At 36.4% G+C, this 24,344-nt stretch overlaps 2 pseudogenes; both read right to left on the bottom strand.

Moving 5' to 3' along the window:
- Positions 1-7,037: 7,037 nt before the first annotated feature.
- On the bottom strand, positions 7,038-14,826 carry LOC114037284 (annotated as a pseudogene).
- Positions 14,827-15,724: 898 nt separating this feature from the next.
- On the bottom strand, positions 15,725-16,678 carry LOC114037279 (annotated as a pseudogene).
- Between the last annotated feature and the right edge of the window lie 7,666 nt (positions 16,679-24,344).

Here is a 24,344-nt window from a genome sequence, read left to right as displayed (position 1 = left end):
ATACATACACACACACACACACACACACACACACAAGCATATATTTAAAATTATTCCACACATCTATTTTTCAATTCTTTGTCTGGATGTAGGTAACATCTTTCTTCATATGTCCTTTATTTTTAATTTGTGTATTTGTAATAGTCAAAATGATGGTCACTCAAAGTCATTTTTAAAACAAAATAGAGTCTAATGTCACTGCCACTCAGAAAGGTGATCTTTCTGGGAAGGGAAAGCATCAAGTCTGATAGCTACCCGACTTGATCCTTGTTCTGAGTGCACATTTCACATGAATAAATATATCAGCTTCATTATCTTGCGGTCTTGGATACCAAAAGTCATAGCAGATACATGTAAAACCCTAAATAAGGCCCACAGCTAGACTATTGTGGGAGAGATAGTGTGCTATTTCTCAAGCATTGGTAGGAAGAATTTAGAGCCTAAGATGTCCCTGAGCATGGGTGCTGCACTGTTTTAGGGGCAGGCACTTGGATGCAGGTATAATTAATAATAATAACAATAATAGTAAAAGTAATACTAGTGAAAATTTACATAGTTCCTTAAAGTTTCCAAAATACTTTATACACATTGTCTCATTTGATCCTTACACAGTGCTGTAAGGTGGGTGCTATTGTTATCCCATTTTATAGATGATGAAACAGGCTGAGAGAGGAAAAGTGAATTGTTCAAGACAACACAGATAATAACTGTCTGAGTCAATGTTACACAGAAGCCATTGACTATGCCTATTGTAAGGTGGGAGGCACTGGAGGTTTTGAACTCCAGCCTCCAACTTCTAGCAGGTTCACTCGATCTGGGCATTTAAAGTAATAAGGTAATAATAGTATTACTTGATTAGAAGGACAGGAATGGAGACATAATGAGGGGTTAAATAATTTATTCTATTGTGTTCTTCTTAAGTGGGTTGCTGATAATGGGAGCACCAACTCCTGCAGCTTCTCCTAATTACTCTTTCTGCAGGGGCCAGCGAGCACAACTCCTATGTATCCTCTAAACCTTGATCGAGGGCTGATCAAGGCACACACAACGTTCCAGCTTGTGCATTCCCCCCTGTGCCTCAATGGGGATGGTTGAGGCAAGCATATTATTACATTGTTACATTCCTCCCAAGCCTTGATGGAGGAAGGTCAAGGCATGCAGAACATTCAGGTAGCACATTCCCCAAATCCCCACTTACTGACCAGTGCTCTTTTCATTTATAGAGGAATACACAAAGAAGGCAATTTGCAGCAATAATCTCACAAGTTTAGCACAACGCAAGTGCTGTTCACAACTATGCACAAATGTTTTATTATCTCATCCTTATATCTCACTGTGCAGTAGCAGTAGAAATTATTTACAATGTGAAATTACTAATAGATTGTTATGGCCATGGATCCTGGGACCTATTATTTAAAAAATAATAACAAAATCCACCTTACATACAGTCAGGGTTCAAATTTAGGTCTTCCAGACTCCAAGTCTAGCACTCTAATTACTCTGTTTCTAATAGGATGATCTAAAAGAGTAGGAGACATATACATATACATATATGTACATATTCATGTATAGATATAGCTATAAATAGATATAGAGATATAGACATAGACAGATATAGTGTTACTTCTAAGTTACATACCCAGGTGAAAATACCATGTTTTGTCCAGTTGAGAGTGTCAGTGATGAGGGTGCTTTGTTTGGGTGTTTGTTACTATGTAGATTGAGACTCCCACTTGGCTGGCTCCCTCTGTTGTTGTTAGACAATATTATTATCATTATCTTATTACTATATATTATATATAGTATGTATACTGTATATTATTACTATATAGTGTGTATAGTATACATATAGTATATACTATATTAATACTATTATTACCTTATTACTTTAAAGTATTATAGCTAGTAACTGTTCTAAATTAGGAACAAGTGTTAGATAGAAGTAAATGCAAGTGATTTCACAGATGTTCTAAGCTGTCTTCCTCCCTTATAGCAAATAGATTTGTTTTACCTGACAATATCTAGTGTTGCACCACTGAACACAATCAAAATCTAACTAATATATGTATATATTTTAACTGCCCAGTGTTATTAATAGCCTTCCACTGGAGCGTTCTGTGTTTAGCTGGGTGGTTTGCAGGTGTCTTTATGAGCGGAAGAACTGGATAAATATTGTGCTGTACACGCCTCTCAGAGAATCAGTACTCTTTTATCATTCAGTTCCATTTCTCTTGCCAGGGTGACATTATCTTGGTGTCAAGAGATGTGTGAATTTGCAGACCTAACCAATTAGAATTTAGCTCTGATCCTCCATCCATTGATTGGGAATCTCATTTTTTAAATTTGTTGCATTTAAGAGGCATTGGCTTAGTGGAATTGGCTCTTCATAGATGCAGACATACATACTTTGATACTTTAATATTTACTTTTAGCAAAGAATTACTAAGCAAATAAATAGCATATAAGAAGTAGAGAACAATGCATAATTAATGTATAAAACACCTGCCAAGTGACTATGCATTTGCTTATCTCCTAACTTTTGGAAACCCCTCACACGTAGAATTGATACAAACATAATGATATTTTAGATTTTAGATCTACAGTTCTAGAAAATGTATGGTTTGATTCTTCCCTTGAACTGATAAAGTGGAGTAATAATACAGTTCCCACAGAATGTTTTCTTCCCACTTCTTAAATAATAGCTCATCAAGTTCTGAGGATAAAACTTTAGAGGAATTCTGGATGTGGGATGCATGGTAAAACAATTCACTTTGGCTCTGGGTAGACTCAGAAGACAGAAACTTTCCTTAGTCCTGGGTTTTCCGTCCCTGGAGGGAACCACCAATAATTTCTGCCCACAGTCAGCTCATTACTAATGAAACAGAAGGATGGACCACATGGCCAGTCTTAGTGGATAATTGGGAGTGAAAGAAAGTGAAAGAAACACAGTCGGATTTTTTTTAAGGACTCCACGCAATTTTGCATCCTTGTGGAGTATGAATTGGAGAAGAAAAGTCTAGATGCAGGAAGACTAAGTAGCAGGATGTTTTAGTACTGCAGGTGAGAGGTGACAAGGGATTGAACTAGAGTAGTTACTTGTGAGATGGGAGAGATGGGAAAGACCTTGAAGTAGAATCAACAAATTGGTTATATCCATTGACAAAGATGTTCCTTGTCTAGGCATGTATTCTGTGGAGGCAAAAGATAGAAAGAAAGGTCACACATATACATAAAAATATTTATGGCAGTGCTTTCTGTGGTAGCAAGGAATTCTAGAGTATGTATGTGTCCAGTTAGGGAATGGTTAAAAAATGTTGTAAATGAGTATAATGGACTATTACTACACTATAAGAAATTATGGCTATGAAGCATGAGATGATCTGTTAGGATGTGATGCAGAGTAAAGAAAGCAGAACCAGGAAAACTGTATTCAATTACATCAGTATTCATTGAAATAATAAACAAAATTGAACTGAGTACTATGTAATTATAATGAATACTCTTTGTCACCATAGAAGACCTGTAAAAAAAAAAAGCATTGGCTTCTACTTTTTTTTTCCAGAGTTGTGTAACAGTTGTAGAATGTTGCTTATGTTATTACGTATGATTGATATGTTGGTTTTCCTGAATTTCTTTTCCTTTTTAAAATCTTTTCTACTCATGATAGCTCACTGAGTAACTGAGGGAGTTAGTATATATTCAGACACTATGGTGAACAAAAATATCAAAGTACCTAGAGAAATGACAGAAATAGACAGACCTTGACAATTTCCTGTGAATCACTGAGAAAAAAATTTTTTTTTGGTGACTGGAGTACCCAGTAGCATGAGTTCTAGAAACATAAGAAATGTATAAACATCTCATCCAGAAGGACCAAAGTAGTTGAACGTTTCATGAACTCATGTCCCCAAACATTCCAGAGATGAAAAGGACAAATCTTCATGTGCTTTCAGGATACAGTCTGACTTTGTTGGTGTACAGAGGAAGGCATCTCTCTCCAATGCAGACTAAATTCCAGAAATAAAGAGGATTTATCTCTGAGTTTTTCAGAATTTCCAGGTTATATCTATGTGAAGTAAAGGATACCTTTAATGGGTAAAGGATATAGGATATTCTCTAATTGGAGTCATAATGATTGTGGAATCTCTTTCACAGTTGTTGGAGGAATATGGTAGGAGCAGGAAGGAGAGGAAGGGGGTGTGTGTGTGTGTGTGTGTGTGTGTGTGTGAGAGTGTGTGAGTGGGAGAGAAAGAGAGACAGAGAAAGACAGAGACAGAGAGAGATAAGAGGGGGAGAGAGGAGGGACAGCTAGACGAGCAGACCTATCTTTATTCAGAGAGATACTTTGGAGCAATAAAATGACTTTGCAATCTACCAAAGGCAATCTCATTAGCTCGCTTCCTCCTGTTCAATTCTGAGCTCAACTCCTTGTCCACTTACTGTTAAGTATAGAGAGCTCCATTCAAGTTCTGCTTGTGAGAGCTATCTGTCTATCTGTCTGTCTATCTATCTATCTGTCTGTCTGTCTGTCTTCCTATCTGTGTGTCTATGTGCAAATAATTACAATTCAAAGTATCAAGGAATAAATGCATGAGATGAGAACAATGTGTGAGGGTGAACTTCTTACTGGTATTATCGGGGATGGCTTTATGCTTTGGGGATGGGGTAAGGTAGTTCTTAGAGGGTATGTACATAGTATTTCAATAGACAAAATTATTCTGGAAGACAATGTTATATACATGGAATGAGCAAACACACAGAAACTGAAATGGGCAACCCAAATGTAGGATTGATGAGGATGGGATCTAGACCCCAAAAAGGAAAAACCCTGGACTTTCCCACATGGCCAAGAGTTCTCCTGAGGCTATAATCCCATCAACTGGCCTTTCATTGTGGCTACACCCAATCTCCCAATTCTCTGTTATCCTTAACCTAGTTTAACCCTCCATTGTCTTACCTCCCTATGGCCTCAGGCCTTAATTCCACCCTTAATTCTATCTAGGTTTCATTCTCCCTCGGCCACATGGTCCAGGTTCCTGGAGTTCTATTACCTCATAGACTACTTGGCCACTCCTAGATCCCTCCCTTAGTCTTTCTGTATATAAGGTCCATCTTGTCTCCATTAAGATGCTCAGATTCTTATAATCTAGCCAATAGCTTAATGTTCAGACTCCTTAAGAGTCTACCCAATATGATGGATGTTCTGATAATCCTTGTCTTTGGCTGAAAGAAGGCTTGGGTTGAATTCTTTTGGGCAGAACCCATGTGTTGTGATTTTGGGGTCCCAGCACCTCTGAACCTCTAAACCTCAACAAGATGAGGAATTGTCTTTTTTCTCAACATAAAGACCTTTTGAAATCTCAAATATTGGTTTTAAGAGCCATGCTTTCAAATAAATTTCTCTATTTTTAAAAACTAGAATGCCCATATTTTACCATGGCTTATTCTTCTTCAATTTCTTCTTGGTCTTCATCAGGAGCTTTATTCCCTGCGCCTCTCAGTACTTTCCCCAACTTTCAACCCTGTTTTGATTTAACTTTCTTCCCTTTCCAATTGATACCCTGTGGTTAACCAAATCAACTCTATTATTTCCTTTTCTTGAATCACTTACTGCCTTTTATATTGCAGATCACATCCACCTAATCCAACCCAAGATTACTCCTGCTATCTGCCTCCTTTTATCTTACTCTTGTGCTGCTGGAATAGTACTGGACAAAGTTACAAAACTCTACTGAGTAGGTACACTACAAATTTATGTTTTATAATCTTAATTGGTCCCTCACTTCAGCAAAAGGCAGCTAGGTGGCACAGTGGATAGAGTTCAGGGCCTAAAGTCAGGAAGACTCATCTTCCTGAGTTCAAATCTGACCTCAGACACTTATAGCTGTATGACCCTGGTCAAGTCACTTAATCCTATTTACCTCAGTTTCTTCATCTGTAAAGTGAGCTGGAGAAAGAAATGGCAAACCACTCCAGTATCTTTGCCAAGAAAGCACCAAATGGGGTCACAAAGAGATAGATAATGACATACATGACTAAACAACAACTAACATAAACACAGTATCCTACTGGCATTATTCTATTTACATATGCATTTCATTTTCAAAAATACTTGTTTTGGTTAAGATACTGTACTTTGTTAAATGCAACTAATGATGAAATGGTGATTATACTCTGTAAACATTTGAATTTCACAACACTAAACTATATGCTCAGCCAACTCCTTCCCATTAACACCTCTACTCAAAGTCTGGAAATTCATTTAAATAATTTCTTAGTTAAAACTGTCAACAGCATAGTTGGTGAATTAGCTACATGTTCTTCCCATATGGTAGCCTTTGCTTTCGCTACAAAATTTAGCTATGATACTTTAGCATGCCCTCATGTTCAGTTTTATAAAGCAGTGAGGCCTGCTGCCAAGTTCCTATCATTTCTATTATTCTGAGTTATAAAATAGAAATCCATCAGATAGATGTGCATGTGTGCACGTTGTATCCCAATACACATATTGTCTAAACTTAATTAGTGCATTTTAGACTTTTAATTGGGTATATTATTTGGAATCCTTTATCCCTATTTCCTCTTCATTGTGGTTCATTTTGATGTTGAGATTATTTTAAATTTCACATTGTTATAGGCAATTGAAATTCAATTTAAGCATGTAATACACAACAAAAGATTTTAAGATGCTTTGTAATATAACAAAATTTGGGTGTAATTTGTGTTCCTACATAATATCTCAAACATGCAAAAACTCTAGGAGAATATCATTTTAAAATTAACTCCAATTCCCTCATGCCCTGCGCATCAATGCTGAATTTACAGTTTTAGAAAACTCTATATTTATATAACTATATAAATTTATAGAAAACAAGATGACTGTTTTTGCCAGCTTTACATAGCGCCTTATGCATTATAATGATATTTACTGTTTTTAAGCTGCACCGTAGCAAAACAGGACAGCTTCAATTTTACCACAAGGAAAGGAAACACAAATATAAAGACAAATATTGGCAGAGTTGAATAGTACAAGAGGACTATTCATTCTTGATAGGAAACCCCTTGAAATGCTTAGTTGGACAGCTAGACTTTTCAGTCTGATTATTTGGATAATTAATATATGGATGATTCATTTTGCCAGAAACTTGTTTGCAGGATCATTGACCAACATTTTAGAGAGCAAATCTATGCCTTTTTCATCCAGGTTTTTGATATGTGATGTCTGGCTTCCTGGTTTTCACTTGGAGAGTGTATTTTTATAATTCTGCATCAATTTGACTTCTGGCTATACTTAATTTGAAGTTCACAAAGCCCTGAAGATTCAAGGCTTTCTGATTCTGATCAATTCTGATCAATTTCACCATGGAAAAGTATCTTGTTGGTTGCTATTTCAATAAAAATTGTTTTTGTTTTCAATCATTTCAGTTGTGTCTGACTTGGGATACCATTTGGGGTTTTCTTGGCAAAGATACTAGAGTTGTTTGCCATTTCCTTCCCATGCTCACTTTACAGATGAGGAAACTGAGGATTAAGTGACTTGCTCAGTGTTACATCACTAGTAAGGACACTGAGGACAGATTTGAACTCAGGAAGATGATTCTTCCTGATTTCAGGCCTGGCACTTTATCTGCTGTGCCACCTAGCTGTCTATACTCCAAATGTGTATTGGATTAGAATATCTAGCAGACCCTAGCCATACATCTAGAGATCTGTATCACAATGTTACCACCTCATGTGTATAGGTATGGAAAGGCCCATGCAAATACAAATTAGCTAGCTTAATTACTCATTTATCATTTATTAATAGATTTTGAGGTTTCAAGTCTCTGTGAGGAACTCTTCATGAGTAACAAAAGGCAGTGCATTGTAAGATTTGGTATACATAACTTTTAATGGGTGAAGAATCCATATGCTGGCTAGGAGGAATAGAATCCCAGTATTTCTTGAAGTACATGGAAATGAATTAAAAAATGAGGTAGAGTCTAGTTGCATCTTGCATAAGTACATCTTGAAACCTGGCAATGTTATGATGATGACGTTCCTTCAAGAACAAAATTTCTCGAATTGCACTACTTGGATGTCCTTCTCACTCTGTAATCTGATTTTCTTCACTGACCCACAGTTTTTTGTTGATTCTCGTATTTAGGTAATTATATACTATAGGTGACTTCCCCAATTTTCTCTATTTTGGTATGGTTCTCTATAACCCTTCATTATGCTGGAGACTCTGAGGAGTCCAAGGCCAAAGGAGCACAGGTGGCAGCAGAGGCAGTGGTGGCAGTAGCAGTGATAGCGGGAGAGTCTCCTCCACTTCAGTTCTAGGTACACCAACTGATGTCATCACTTTTGTATTCCATACCTTGTTCAGTTATTCCCTAATTGATTGGCACTCCTCTCAGATTTCAATTCTTTGTCACTTCAAAAAGTATGATAGGTGTTTTTATACTTCCTTTGGTAGAGTTTGTTTTGTTCAGGACTAATCCCTAATTCCTCTTTTAATCTGTCTGTTTTTCTTTCTCTTTCCCTCTCCCTTACTCCCTTCTATCCTCCCTCCCATTCCCTTCAGATTGAAATGCCGGCTACTCCCCCAACCCATCTTCTTGTCTACATGTCTATGCTGCTTGCTTATAATTTTAATTAAGCTTTGTCTCTCTGTCTCCTGTTCTTCATCCTTTTTTTCTCTACTTTTTCTATCCGTCTTTTTAGGTGATCAGACACAAGGGAACTACTCCCAGGCCCTCTGTCTCATTAGAGTCCCTCTATGACCACTGGTTCAGATAATAGGGATCAGTGGGTACATATTTATCATCTCCCCATATTAGAGTATAGGCAATTCATCTTTGTTTAGTCCTTTATAATTTTTCATTTGTGTTTCCATTTTTACATTGTTATTAACTTCTACATTTGAAATTCAGAGTATTTTCTACTCAGCTCTGGTCTTTTAATTAAAAAGGCTTGGAAGTCTTCAATTTAAAAAAAAGTTCATTTCTCATCCCTTTTATCGTCTTGTCTTGCTTTTGGACTATCAAATTCCAAGTTGTTCATTACATTATGGTTGTGGCTGCTAAATGACGTGTGATGCTGACAGTGAGTACATTGTACTTGAATTCTTTCATTGTGGATGCTTGCAATATATATATATATATATAATTTTGACCTTAAAAGTCTGAATTTTGGTTGTAATGTTCCTGGGAATTTTCATTTTAGAGTTTCTGTGAGGAATAGCAGATTCTTTCTATTTCTACTTTGCCCTTTAGTTCTAAGAGATTCGTGCATTTTTCTTTGATGATTTCTTGAAATATTACCTTCTTTATTTTATTTTATTTATTTTTTGTGGTTATGGCTTTCAAACAGTCCAGTGATTCTTAAATTTTTTTTCCCCTCTGATCTATTTTCCAGGTTAGTTGTTATTTACTATTAGATACTCTACATGTTTTTCTTTTTGTCTTTTAGATTTTTGACTTTGTTTTAACATTTCTTATTTCATGGAGTCATTGAGTAGAAATGTATCCACTCCAATTTTTAGGGAGTTTGTTGTTTTGGCAAGGTTTTGTACTTCCCACCAAGCTATTAATTCCTTTTCCAATTATTTCTTCCGTAACTCCCATCTTTTCCCCCGCAAGGTACTCTGACCGTTTATAAAATTATTTTTAAAAATTAAATTATTGTGTAATTGTTTAAGGAATTCTAGTCAAATATGTGCCCAAGCTGTGTTTTTCCTTGAGTCTCCGCTTGTTGATATTTTGGAGTAATCACCTCTTCTGGATTTGTATCTTGAATAACCCTGTCACCATAACAGCTTTTTCTAGAGGGATTCTTACTTGCTCATTTTTTTTCCAGCCTATTTTCTATCTTTGAGCTTTATGTTAGGGTTAGGCTCTGTGTACTTCTGGAGGGAATGTCTGAGCTGATCCTCTTGTTGTTTTCTTGGGGATATATTGAGTGTTGTGTTATTTCAGGCTCTCAGTGATGGTTCAGGCCTGGGGCCTGTGAGCTTTCAGTGTTCAAAAAGTGCTCTGATACAAGGCAAAGTCTGATCATTATCCTGAGCACTAATTAGAGCTCTGAAATTTCCTGATGATGGTTTTTGTCTGAGCAGTAGTAAATTGCTGCTGGCCTCAGTTCCTGTCATTAAGCCAGAAAGTTCTGCTGGCTTAGAGTGACGGAGCTATAGAATTCCCTTTAGCCTGGGGCTCCTACCCCACTTATTCCTCTACAGGCCTCATATTGGGCTAGAAACTGGAACTGAAACCCAGCTCTGTCCCTAGGATACCAGTCACACTGTGCTGCTTGCTTCTCAACTTCCTCCTTGCAGGGAGCACCGGCTAGGGCCTGTGACTAATTCTTAGCCTTGGGTAGAGGTACTCAGTGAACCTGGATTTGTGACCCAGAACCAGGAAGTAGGCAACAAAGCTGCTAGTTGGTGCCTAATCCCGTAGTTTGCACAAAGTCACGATCTTATGAGTCTGGGACCTTGTATTGTTCTTGGACAAAGTCCCTGGATGCTGGAATGCTCTATGCTGAGTGCTCTTGGCCAAACCCCTACCCCAGTGTCTATAGACCTGGTTGTTTGTACTGACCTGAAATGGACAAAAGACTCATTATGATTTTTTTTTCTTGGATTTCCTGATCAAGGCTTTATCTAGTGTATTTTCTATTATATTTGGATGAATTTTGGCATGGAACTCACTATATTTCTTCCTGCTACTCTGCCATCTTGTATCCACTTACCCTACTGTGAATTTAGACAACTCTGTAAGGCCAAGGAAAAAATACCACTCATTAGAGAGGTGAGAGAATTGTATCTATTATCTGTGACCTACTGTGAGTTCTTTTGCTAGCCCTATTTTCAGTTCGATGAAAAAAAGGCTTTCTTATATCAGATATGCATGGTTACCTTGAGTGAATGCATGGAAACCCTTGCTCTTTTCAACTACATTTGTAGACATCTGAGCATGAACTGTGGTTTTGGAAGATAAATAGGTGGGAAAATTAATTCAAAGAGGTATAATTATTATTATTATATTTTTTTTGGTGAGACAATTGGGGTTAAGTGACTTGCTTAGAGTCCCATAGCTACTAAGTGTTATGTGTCAGAGGCCAGATTTGAACTCAGGTCCTCCTGGCTCCAGGGCTGGTGCTCTATCCATTGTGCCACTTAACTGCCTCAAAGGGATATAATTCTTGAAGAAATCTTTAATATTGATCTTATTTCCCTTAAGCCTGTTAGTTTCAAAGGAAAATACAGATGATTTGTAGAGTCATATTTTTGTTCTCCTACATTGATGAAGATGTATATTATTTTAACTTCTTAGTTTTTAAAAGCTTATCTAGGGGTTCCTCAATGAATAATCATTATCTATAACACGAGTTTTCCTCTCCTCCAATCAATAATCTAGTAATTTTTTTTTTTTGCTTCTTTTTTGAGTAGTTGGTGTTTTATAATTAAGATGATGATGAGAATATTTCCTTTTCACCTGTGATGGCTTTTCTGAGAAAGATGAAATTGAAGAACAACAAAAGAAATAATGCCACATTGGATAGGAGGAAGAGAGGAAGCTTGATATTTTAGAAACTTGAAGTTCTTCCCATTGTTCAAAGAGGATATAGAAGCAACAGGTTTGGCTGTAGCCCACAAAGACAACCATTAAAATTCAGGTAGATTAGAAGGCAAGAGAAATGATGAGAATCAATCAGTTACTCAGGAAACATTTATTGTATACCTACTATGTGCAAGGGGAACTACTCCAGTTGTAAGGATACAAGTGCAAGGAAAGAGGCAACCCCTACTCCGAAGAAGCTTGTATTCTAAAGATGGTGATACCAAATTACAAATGGTCATTAAATACATGATATATTGTGATAGAGTGCACCAGCAGATGAAGGAAATTAGAAAAGGCTTCAGAAAATGTTGCTTGTTTTGTATCATAAAGAAAGAGAAGAGAGTCTTTGAGGCACAGAGGTAAGGAAAGATTGCCTTTAAGACATGTAGTATGTTCGGTGTAAAGGCATGGATCTGGGGAACAGAGTGAAGGTCAATTCAGCTGATCAAAGTGTGTGGGATAAGGAGTAATGTTTAAAGAGGAAAGATTGCTGTGAGGCCAATTCTTAAAGTGCTTTAAAAGCTGAATAAAGGAGTTTGTATTTGATACTTGAGGCTATAGGATGCTAGTAGAATTGATTGAGTTGGACAGTGACAGGTCAGATTTGCTCTTAGTGTAATTATTTTGTCAGTAGTGGTCAGAATGTTCTGGAGTGATGAGAGACTTGAATCAGGGAGGCTTGGTAGGAGACTATTGCAGTAATCTAGGCTAGAGGTGATGAAAGCCTGAATTAAGGTGATACCTGTGTGAATGGAGAGAAGGAATCAAACAAAGGGGAAATTTTTGCAACTGATTATACAGTCTATCTGAAGCAGGAAAGTACAGGGAAAGATAGGAGACTTCATGTGCCAGGCAAGTCAAACTACCACCGCTGCATCAATCAATTGTTACTGTCAAACTTGGATAGAGGCAGTCCTAGAATTTGAGCCCAACTATCCTAGAAATAGTATCACACTAGACCACCTCTGATTCAAGCCCAGTCCCTACAGCTGCCATCCAGGGAATTACAGTTGTGGATGGGAAACCCGGCAACTCCTTTTCCATGTGTTTTTTCAGTGGCCATAGCTACCAATTATCCAGAAAAAAACATCCTTTGTACTGTCAAATGGTGTGATATCAGAAATAGATACGGTTTTATAAATGGAAATAACAGTAAAAAAGATGTTTTACCACCTATCTTATTTTTCTAATCTAAGGACCACTAGTTCTTTTCATCTCTTGCATATGAATTCTGTAATTGGTTGTTTTCCCTTATTTGAAGATGAGTTCTTTGAGAGAAAAGACTGTGACAGGAATAATATAAGGGAGCTTCTAGCTGCCCTCGATGAATTCAAGTTAGCATATGTTTTCAGGCAGTGATTTATTATTGGGAGTAAGAGAGATTACTGATATCTAATGGTCAAACATTATTTATATTGCTATATGGCAAACAGCCCCATTAGGAAAGTGAAAGAAAAGAAAACCAAAAGTAATTCTCAACAAATCCTGGTGAAGTTTGTTGAAGAATATATGGAGTCTTAAGATTACTAAATTTCAAATCGACAATGGGGGCTAAGAATACGGTTACTTTTATCCCCACTTTCTTTTGTCACTTTCAAGTGTGGGACGCATTCTAGTTTCAGCTTATGGAGGAACCCATAGCATCTGATTCCTATCAGCTGACTGAAGTTACTAATTTTGTTGAATCCATTCAAGGGAGAGCAATATCTAAGATTTAATTATCTATTTATTTTAAATTACTGTCTGGCTGGAGAATACTTTCCCATCTACCTAATCTCTTCCAGTTTTACCATCTCTTGGTCTTTCTAGTGTTTTAAGTGATTAAGAGACAAGGGTTTATCTATTGCCTCCATTCTGAAATACATACTTTGATATTTTGGATATTGTAGTTATTAGTGTGCCAGTCTTTGAATCCATGGCTGGTTTTGCGGGTTTCCCTTTTCTTCACTCTGATAACTTCTTTTTAATTGAAAAAAAAATTTTTTTTAGCAATAGGAAGCCTTGACAAGGAGTGCCATGAAAACAGTTCAGGAATGGTGCAAAAACCATCCCCTCCACCCCCCTCCCCCAAATAAAGATATATATATATATAATTTTTTTTTTGGTGTGGCAATTGGGGTTAAGTGACTTGCCAGAGTCATACAGCTAGTGAGTGTTATGTCACCTAGCTGCCCTGATATGACTATATTTAAAAAAATAAGCAAATTATATCTTTTGTTTATCAATCTATCTCTAATATTGGTTATCACATAATATAGTGTCTTCATACATAATTATATAATGTAAATTAATAAAATATTGCACATAATATCAAATATATGTTGTTTACTCATTCAGTCATGTCCAATTCTTCATGACCCAATGGACTTCAGTTTATGGGGTTTTCTTGGCAAAGACACTAGAGTGGTTTACCACTTGCTTCTCCAGTGGATCACCAATCCACAGGCAAAAAGATATTAAGTGACTTGTCCAAGATCAAACAGCTAGGGAATTTCTGAGGCTAGATTTAAACTTAGGTCATCCTGATGTTAAGCCCTGCACTCTATCCATAGTATCACCTATTGTATGTATGTATGTGTGTGTGTGTAGATAGATAGATGGATGGATACATAGATGTATACTTGAATATGAAAAATTAATATAAAGACCCCTTTCTTACTTAAGTGACATCTATAGGGATACATGTTCAATGAAACTTTAAATATTTAAATATATGGACTTAGCTAAACATCTTAAAGTTTGGTCTTGAATATGTATTTACTTTCTTCCAAAGTGGACATAAAGCTACAGTCTCTGACATAACAAATTAATAGCAAAAAGAATGTCTTTTCTGTATATAATGACAACATAAACAAATCAATTTACACTTTGCTCTTGTAAGAGTCTTACTCTTTAAATGAAATTCTATACATTAAATGTATCTATACATAAATGTGCTCTATATATTAAATGTATGATTAGAACTCATGACTGACTTAGTTATTTGTGTATCATTTGCTCTTTTATGTTCCCAATATAACAAGCCCAAGCAACCTATATATCAGTGTAGTAAAAGGAGTGGTGGAAGTAGGAGCAATGGGTAAAAATTGCAGAGAGAGCAATGTTCAGCCTAATGGGAGAAAAGTGTCTGAACAATTAAAAACCTGCAAAAGTGGAATGGGTGGCTTTTGCATGTCGCTACACTCCCTGACTGAAAATACTCACGTGCAATTTGCATGTCCATGAATTGTGGATGTTTTATATGGATAGCAAGTTGAGGTACAGGTTAGACTAGAGGAATGACCTTTGATGTCCTTCCCAATTCTGGATTTCTGTACTTATGTTCTAAATTTGAAGGTTAAATCAAGAGTCTAACACTTTTCTGAAAGAAAATTAGTTGAAAAGAACATATTTGAAGATTCTCTCATCAATTTATATCAACTGTTTACTTAACAACTGACAATATGGAATAGAAGAAAACATTATCTGACCCGAGAATAGATGAAACGCTTGAATCAGAATGCCATCATTTACTGTAAATCTTGAAAATGTTTATTATTATTATTAAATATAAAGTGGTGATAATAATGTTTTTCCTAACTATCTCTAACTATTATTATGGTGATCAAATATTGGATAGTGGAACCTTTTCAAAAAACTGTAAAGCAAAATAGACGTATGAAGAATTTTTGGTGCTTCAATGTAAGTTGTGGCACCCTGAGTAAAATGCTTCATCTGTTTTCAAGTCAGATAATATTTTCTGTCATTCTATGCAGCTATGTATTAAGAAAACAGTTGACATAAATTGATCAGAGGAACTTCAAATACATTAAGTACTCTTTTTTCAGAAAACTAATGGCCTTTTGATTTCAGGACCAGAATGAACATACTTTTAAAAGCATATTGTTATGATTCTCCCGACAATCTCGGAGTCAACATTTTAAAACTGGTGAGTTTGACATGGACATGGTAGCAAGGAATTTAAGTCAGTAAACAGAAATTGAAGTGATATATCAATATGTATAAGATATATATGCACAAACATAAATGTGTATAAACATGAAATATATACATATGTCCATACCTGTATCTATATAAATGTGTGTTTATGCATATGTAAATGTATGTGCACAGTCATATTATCATGGAAAAGACTTCGGTATTAATCCCTTTGAGAAGTATTCCCAGGCTATGAGTTTCATCAGAGCAGTCTTCATGTCCTTGTTCCTCAGACTATAAATGATTGGGTTCATGGTCGAGGGCACTGCTGTATAGAGCATGGGCAACAACAGATCCAGAAGTGAGACAGATTCCTGGGGTGACTGTAGATAAGCAATGACAGCTGTGGTGATAAAGACCATGAGAACAATGAGGTGGGGCAGGCAAGTGGAGAAGGCTTTCGACCTACCCTCTCTGGTTGGAATCTTCAGGACAGTTGAGAAGATGTGACTATAAGAGACTGTGATGTAAATAGAGCAGAAAAGCCCTATACCAACCCCAAAAGCCACAGGGACATCAACTGCAGGGTGTGTTTCAGAGCAGGAGATCCTGAGCAAGGGAGGGACATCACAGAAGAACTGGTGGATCTCCTTGGAGCCACAGAAGGGCAAAGTGATTATACTAGCTGAGTACAGGGCTCCAAACAAACCTCCACTGAGCCAGGAAGCAGCTGCCATCTTCACACAAGCCCCTCTAGTCATGATGAGTTCATAGTGAAGGGGCTGATAAATGGCCACATAGCGGTCATAGGACATCACTGTGAGGAGAAAAAGCTCTGATGCTGAAAACAACACCTTTAAAAAGAGCTGGGAGACACCCCCCCCAAAAAAGGAGCAGCTGTGACTTAGAGAGTTAGCAATTGATTAGGGGACTGTGGTGGAAATAAAGCAAAAGTCTAAAAAGGACAGGTTCTTTAGGAAGAAGTACATAGGCGTATGGAATTTCCCATCACGAGAGATGAGGGTGAAAATAAGTATGTTACCCATTAGAGCCACTAGGTAGATCAGTAAGAAGAGGATTGCATGTAAGACCTGTAGCTCCCAGATGTTGGAAAAGCCCATGAGGAGGAATCCTGTCACCACAGTGAGATTGGCCATGTTCTAGGGGCAGATGATTTTCTCTACTGCCTGCATGGAGAAAAGAAACAGATACAAAATGATGAGAAGAACATCTCAGGTAACTTTGGTTCAGGTTCACTGTGTGACTTTGGGCAAATGACAGTTCTTTTTGCCTTAATTTCCTATTTTTAAAATGAATTGATGGACCTAGTTCAGAGCATTTAAAACTGAAATTTATGGACTTAAATATTTTTATAAATGTATTTCCCTGTAGTTTGTTTCCATTTTAATCTTACATATTCTAATGCCTTTTAGAGAAATGATTCTCACAAATTTGTCCATGGTCTTTATTAGATTGCAAAGGGATCCATGAAGCAAAAAAGGGCTTAGAACCTATGAAGTAGATGATTTTTAAGGCTCTTCTACATCTCAGATTATCTAGAATTCTCTGAACAACATCCTTACCTTGAAAAAGTTGCTAACAACAGCTGTATCCCTCTTAGTGGATGATTTTCATTATCATGAAATACTTTCATTACAAGACTTCTTTTTATGTAGGCAATTCTAGTAGTGTTATTACCAATTCATACACAAGATGCTGGAGCTTAGAAAAGTTAAGAGACTTTTCAGTCATTATTGAAGGCGTTTCACAACCAAAATGTTAATCCTGGTTTCCTGCTTTTCAGGCTGTCTTGAAAGCTCCTCTATGTTCCATTGCTGAGGCATACCTTAATATACTGTTCATAAACAAATGATTGTCTTCCCATCCTTTAAGACTGAAACTTATATAGGTTATAAAATAATTTTAAATGATGTCCACTGCCCTGGCCTAGACTGGTTCACTATCCAAGACATTTTGACACTATAATCAGCCCACTAGACTAGACATATCATGCAGATGAATGTGGTATCAGAGATTAGACTTCCTCATGGCCTTTTCAATTTCAAGCTCTCTGTTGGCTACCGCCAACCCAGACCAGACATGTTGAAATGCAAATCTATCCTCAAATGGAAAAATAACTCTTGAAGCATTGTCTTCTGTGTTGGATCTCTTCTGGTTTGAAGCATATAGCATGTGGAAAAACTGCTCCCTCCACCTCCAAACACCACTTTAGATTTTGATTCACTTTGCCTTAGTTAAAACACTCCTGGAACTCAAATAAATCCTTAATTACTCATAAATTATTTCCCAATCTATACCTCTTAGACCCATTATTTATGTCTATAAAGCCATATATGAGTAGACATTTGCATTTGGCATGAAGCAAAGGAATTGAATGGATGGATCAACCATAAGATTTGACAAAACAGTTATCAAGGGCTTGCTCTGTATAAGCCTCTATTCTAAACCTGCCTAGTTTAAAAAATATGAATCATCTTTAGGCCTCAAGATGTTTCCAGTCTATCAGGTGAACATGTAATATATGTAAATGACTATAATTCAAAGTAGAATGGGATAAGTGCATGGGAGGAGAACAAAGAACTCAGAGAGATGTGAGACAGAGATCTTATTTCTGACTGGCAAGATCAAGGGACAGCTTCATGCTGAATGGAATTGGTAGGGAAGATTTTAGAGTTTGGGTAGGATTTCAAATGCCATAAAAATCGAGGCTGCAAGGGGAGATAGTCCATGTATGTTATGAGCACAAACAGAGAAGCAGTGATGAGCAAGGGAAGGAAGAGGGAATGTCAATTTTCTTCATATAAAGACCTTTTGGAATTCAATTATTGATTTCAAGAGGTATAATTTCAATCAAAGTTCTTGTACTTTAACTAAAATGCCTGTTTTCCCATGAATTATTCTTCTTAATCCTATTCTTTGTTTTTATTGGGACCTCCAGTTTTGGTACCATTCCACAATTTGCTTGGCAATCCTGCTTAATATGATTTTACTTTCTTCCCATCCTAATTGTGTCCCTGTAATTAGCCAGTTTAACTGGATATTCATTTCTCCTCTTGAATCACCTGCTGCTTTGTCTTACTGAAGATTACAACTTGCCAAGCCCTAATCCATGGATACTTTAGTCACCCACCTCTTTCAATTTTGCTCATTTACTGCTTGATAGAGCTGGGCAAAGTCACAAAACTCTACTGACTGGATTCACTACCTATTAATGCCATATAATTGCAACTGGTCCTCATTTCAGCAAGATGGTACTTTTGTTCCTTTCATGTTGATTTTTATTTCCCATTCTTTACCTTGGCTGCTTCTAAACTTATATTCTCTTAGACCTTTCCTCCCAAATATTTGCACAAGTGAAGACTTCATATCATACTTCATTTAGAAAACAGAGACCATTATGGTCGAGAGCTATTTCCTCCTCCTTGTCAACTCACAATTAATTGATATTTTACCCCATTCTCTCCTGCTTTATCCTAATCTCTGATGAAGATTTAAATAGCCCTGCTCCTTGCAAGAATAAAATCCTCTATGTATATACCCTTGATTCCATCCCTTTTTTAAGGTTTTTCCTCAATTATCAGCCTCTTCTCTACCTCTAATATTCAGTCTTTCCCTAACTGCTCATTTCTTCTTTGGGATCTAACATTTCCCTTATCCTTAAAAACACATAAATAGGCTCTGTAATATTTCTATACCCAGTAAAAGTCTTAGAAAACTGCTCTCCTTATTTCTTATATCTACTGTATCTTCATTCATTCTTATAAGCCCCAAATAATCTGAGTTATGATCTCATGAGTTAACTGAAATTATCATTTTCAAGGTCAACAATAATTTATTTTTGTATATATCTGATGGATTTTTCTAAAAACTCATTCTTCTTGATGTCTGTGTAGTATTTGACACTCTTGAGCACTCTCTCGTTCTTTTATAGTGTTTCCTCTTTGGATTTTTGTTACTCTGCTTTCTCTTGGTTTTCCTAATATCTGATAACTAATTCTTAATTTCTCTTGCTGCAACATCACTGTCCCATCATGCCCTCTAACTGTATTTATGCCAAGTTTCTGATTTAGCCTTTCTACTGTTCTTTCCTTTCACGTTTTCTCAGTGACCATATTATTTAACGTGGGTTTTTTCATGTTCCTATTATGATGATGAGTGCCATTGCTATATTTCCTGCCCTAGTCTTTCTCTCTTAAGCTTTAGAATTGTGTCATGTATTAGACATTCCAAAGTGGATGTCCTTTAGCTATCTCAAACTCAGCATGTCCCAAACCCACCCATTATCTTCTCCATTTTCCACAGACCCCCTGGTTCTCAACTTTCTTACTTATTTAAGAGTACTATCATCCTTGCAGTCACCAGATTCATAACTTCACTGCTATCCTTTTCATGTCACTCTTACCTCTGTCCCCATATTTAATTAGTTTTCACATAGTATTCTTTCTATCAGCACAATGTCTCCCACATTTGTCCCTTCAACTTCATTTCTCAGCCACCACTCTAGTTCTGATCCTTGTCACTTACTCTCTAGAATAGTATCTTTTAATTGATGTCCCGGTCCCAAGTCTCTCCCCTCTTTAATACATTGATCACATTTCTGCCAAATTGGCTTTCCTGAAACACAAAATTGAACATGTCACTCCCCCATTCATTAAACCTCAGAGGGCTCACTAATTCTCATAGAATTAAATTGAAACTCTTATTTTTGATTTTTGAATGCTTTCTGAAAGAGGACCCAATCCTTATTTCCAGCCATAGTGCACATTAATCTTCTCTCCCTTAATCCAATCTAGTGTCTAGCTAACATAACCTTCTTGCTTTTCCTCATATTGTTGTTCAGTCATTTCAATCATATTTGACTCTGCATGACCCCATTTGGGGTTTTCTTGGCAAAAATACAGGAGGGGTTTACCATTTACATTTCCAGCTCATTTTACTGATGAAGAACTGAAGTAAGTGACTTGCCCAGGGCCACAGAGATAGTAAGTGTCTGAGATTGTATTTAAACTCACAAAGATGATTCTTCCTGATTCCCAGCACAGTGCTCCATCCACTGCAACACCTAACCTCCCATCTTTCCTCATATACAGCATTCCATCTACCATCTCTGTGCTTTTGTCCTGCCTCTTCAAAAGGCTGAAGTTAAGGACTGTTTTGCCATGTATCTTTGAATCCCTAGCCCCTAGCATACTGATTGACCTACTTTAGGACCTTAGTAAATCCTTGCTTATTGATTTTTTGTGATTAGCCTTTCAGTGATCACTTAGTCTATAAGCCAAAAGCGTCATTGGAAAATCATTGTACCCCCAGCTTGTGGCCCAAGATTGCCTGAAATGCTCAGTTTCTCTGTTTTGTGCTTCCTGAATTTCACCATTAAAGAGATAGATTTATTGGATGTGCTCTATTTTTTTTAATACTTAGTTGAGATCAGGTACTAGAAAGAATGTGTTGCTTGCATATTATAGAGAAAGGCTATTTGATTTTGGAACTGGCTACACCACAAAGAAAGCTAGTCCTGAGTGCATATAATGAGAATTTGCAAGGAGGGGAGACTAAATTGAATGCTCACTGGGTAGCAAGGGAGCAAAATGGAGGACCTGTGTGACAAAGCTTAGTAAAGAATATGAAGATGTAGGAGCTTACCTAAAACAATCTTCACATTCTTTTTAATTTTTGGCACACTTGACTTGATTTTCATACCCAAGAACCTGCTTAAAATCATAGATGGAAGTTTTAACAACCTCTCTCCCTTTGCTGACATAGTTTTTAATATTTGTGGACATTTAAGATTTGTTTTGCACAGTTTTTTCTAATCTTGGACACAAAGTCACTGATGCATCTATATTTTGATAACAAAAAAGGTGGAAAAGTATACCTCTTATTCCATTCATTTCTTCAATCCATTGCTTGAAATAAGACTATTTGTTCTCCATTCAGGCACTTACAGACTTATGTAGACATGGACCATGTTTTGAAAGTGAAGGATATTCATATGCCCAGTGCTGAAGTGCAGTCAACAAAAACTTTTCATTTCATTTTTTCTGATTTTTAGGCCTGGTAGGATCCAGCTATATTCTCAGTCACAATAAGGATACTGAGCTGGGAAGCAGTGATGCCTTCCTAGCTATGCTTACCATTTTTTACTTCAATCATAGCATTTAAAGTATTTTTAGAGAATCACGTTTCTTAGTATTTAGTTGTTTCTCTGAGGTTGATATATTTGCTATGTTCTTATGCCATTTTATTTTCCTTCTGAGATTCAAGCTTTCTAAATTTGCTGGGATTCTCTGAGGATGATAGAACTACATTTCTCCTGAGAGTTTCTATAGTTATTCAGTGTTAAGGGCTCTCCAGTCCCTGATCTCAAATTCTAGAACCTATAGCCAGCTTGTTAGCATGGCCCTTGGGAAATGTGGGACAGTTGTGGAGTTGAACTCTGTCCAAGTTAATTTTCATTGTTTGCCTGATAACTATTTCATCCTCTGCACTTCTCTTTTCCTTTTGCCTTCAATTTTTCCCAACATCAGGGTCTTTTCAATGAGTTCTATCTTCTCATTATGTGGACAAAATATTTAAGCTTCAGTATTTGACCTTTTAGTGAACTGCCTGAATTGATTGCTTTCAATATTGTCTGGTTTTGATCTCCCTGCTGTCTAAAAGACTCTCAAAAGACTTCTCAGGCACCACCATTTGAAAGTGTCAATTCTGTGGTACTCAGCTTTCCAAATAGTCCAACTCTCATAGCCATTCTTTGCTACTGGAAAAACCATCGCTTTGACTATGTGGACCTTTGTTGGTAAGGTCATATCTCTGCTTTTTAGTATGCTGTCCCAATTTGCCAGAGCTTACCTTCTAAGGATCAAGTGTCTTTTAATTTCATGGCTTCAGTCACTGTCTGTAGTGATCTTTGAGCTCAAGAATGTAAAATATGACACTGCTACCATTTCTTCTCCCTCTATTTTCTGGTGTGTCTTCAGGCACCTGTCCCAAGAAGAAACAAAATTCTCTGATATTGGTAAGAGGACTAGCTGTTTAAGTATTCCTGAGCATAAGTATAACTACCTCTCTTTTTCTACCTCCTCTGTCTGTTATTGAGATTCCTAATAATCTGGAGTAAATGTCATGTTAGTCAATCTTATAGGTGTGAGGTGGTATCTCAGAGTTGTTTTAATTTGTATTTCTCTAATCAATAGTGATTCAGAACATTTTTTCATGTGACTATTGCTATCTTGGATTTCTTCTGAAAATTGCTTATTCATATTGTTTGAAAACTTATCAACTGGGGAATATCTCTTGTTTTTATAAATTTGACTCAGTTCCCAATATATTTGAGAAATGAAGACTTTATCAGAGAAACTTGGTGTAAATATTTTCTCCAATTTCCTGTTTTCTTTCTAATTGTGGCTGTATTAGTTTTGTTTATGCAAAAGCCTTTACATTTTATGTCATCAAGATGATCTACTTTATTTCCAATAATCCTTTCTATCTGTTTGATCATAAACTCTTCTTTACTGATAAATCTAACAGGTACATTTTTTCATGTTCCCCTAAATTTCTTATGATGTCACCTTCTATGTCTCAATCATTTATGCATTTTGAACTTATCTTAGTATACGGTGTGAGATATAGGTCTATCCCTAGTTTCTGCAAAACTGCTTTTCAGTTTCCCAACAATTTTTGTCAGATCCTGAGTTCTTACCCACAAAGCTTGGATCTTTGGGTTTAGATTATTATGGTCACTAGATTTTTATGGTCATTAACTTCTGTGTATTGTATACCTAATCTCTTCTACCAATCCACCACTCTATTTTTTAACCAGTATTAGATTATTTGATGATTACCATTTTGTAATATAGTTTGAAACCTGGAATTGTTAGGTTGCCCTCCTTTACATTTTTTCCCCATTGATTCCCTTATTATTTTTACCTTTTGTTCTTCCAGATTAATTTTGTTACTATTTTTTCTAGCCCTATGAAGTAAATTTTGGTAGTGTGTTTGGTAGGGCACTGAATAAGTAAAATAAATTAGATAGAATTGTTATTTTTATTATTTCATCTTTGCCCACTTATGAGCAATTAATATTTCTCCAGTTGCTTAGATCTGCCTTTATTATTTTGAAAATTGTTTTATAATTGAGTTCTATGAACTAATCCCTGGGTTTGTTTTACTGCTAGACTCCCAAATATTTTATATTGTCTACAGTTATTTTAGATGGAATTTCTCCTTCTATTTTTTACCATTGGGTTTTGTTGGTAATATATAGAAATGCTAATGATTTATGTGGATTTATTTTATATCCTGCAACTTTGTTTCAGTTAGTTGTTTCAACTATTTTTTTTAGTTGATTCTCTAGGGTTTCTTAGTATACCATCATATCATATGCAGAGTGATAGTTCTGTTTCCTTATTGCCTATTTTTATTCCTTCAAATTATTTTTCTTTTCTTATTGCTAGTTCAATCTTGAATAATACAGGTGATACTAGACATCTCTGCTTTACTCTTGATCTTATTGGGAAGTCTTTAAATTTATCCCCGTTACAGGTAACGCTTGCTCTTGGTTTGAGAGATTTAGTACTTATGAGTTTCAGAACAGTTCCATCAATTCCTGTGCTTTCTAATGTTTTAAATAGGAATACATGATGCATTTTATCAAAAGCTTTTTCTTCCCCTATTGAGATAATAATATGATTCTGATTATTTTTACTATTGTTATGTTCAATTCTGCTGAGAGTTTTTAAAAATATTTAGGGGGTGGAGCCAAGATGGCAGAGTAAAAGCAGTGACTTGCTTGAGCTCTCCCCC

Source organism: Vombatus ursinus, unplaced genomic scaffold, assembly GCF_900497805.2.
Source record: "Vombatus ursinus unplaced genomic scaffold, bare-nosed wombat genome assembly UNPS02000582.1, whole genome shotgun sequence".
Taxonomy (NCBI): domain Eukaryota; kingdom Metazoa; phylum Chordata; class Mammalia; order Diprotodontia; family Vombatidae; genus Vombatus; species Vombatus ursinus.
Note: the sequence above shows the minus strand (reverse complement) of the source record. Positions and strands in the feature narration are given on the sequence as shown.